Here is a 900-nt window from a genome sequence, read left to right on the forward strand (position 1 = left end):
GGAATATCTATTATAGATACAAAATGGAGTAACTCTCTTATTAGAAAATGTTTTGCAGATGAATTATTTCCTGAGGTACAAAATAAAAATGATATTCTTTCCAAATTTGATAAAAAGACCATTTCAATATTGAGAACAATGTATTTATCCTTTCCAGCTGCTCCTAAGGTCAAGGAAACACTTCAAAATTATGAACAACATCCTTCTAAAGAGCTACTTAGAATTCGTTTTAATATACAAGAAAACAGTTGTACATTTTGTAACGCTGATGTAGAAACAACAGACCATCTTTTCTTTCACTGTGGGACAGTACAAACATTCTGGGAAGACTTACAGAAACCGATAAAAGAAACATTTCCTTCATCACCATCCTGTTTTCCAAGAGATGATATAACATTTGGTATTCTGTTAAATAACAAAAAAGAAGAACTCTGTATTAATGTGATTTTATGTATCGCTAAATTCTGTATTCACAAAAGCAAATGTCAGAAATGCTCACCCAGCTTTTCTTTTTCAAAAGTGAACTTAAATTGTATTTAAAATCATTGAAATGTATGAAAGGTCCTAAAGCCATGAAACTCTTTTCTTATAGGTGATGCCCCACTGGACTCAAGTCAACAACAAGATGACTCCCTTTGAACTACAAACTGAATTTATTGTTCTGGACTCATACCCTTGCACAATTTGTTGCACTATTGTTGATTTTTTGTCTAATTATTGTTTACCTACTTTATTTTATTACCTCTTGACTTTGTTCCCATTTTAAGAGCTTTTCATATTTTTCTTTCCAAAGCCATGGTTGTTAAATTGTACAAGTTTATTGTGTATTATTAATTTAAAAAATAATAAAATAAAATAAAAAGTTCTGTCTGCAGGTATCAGTCCCTCCAGCATTTTATG

This window comes from Acanthochromis polyacanthus, chromosome 13 (assembly GCF_021347895.1).
Source record: "Acanthochromis polyacanthus isolate Apoly-LR-REF ecotype Palm Island chromosome 13, KAUST_Apoly_ChrSc, whole genome shotgun sequence".
NCBI lineage: Eukaryota > Metazoa > Chordata > Actinopteri > Pomacentridae > Acanthochromis > Acanthochromis polyacanthus.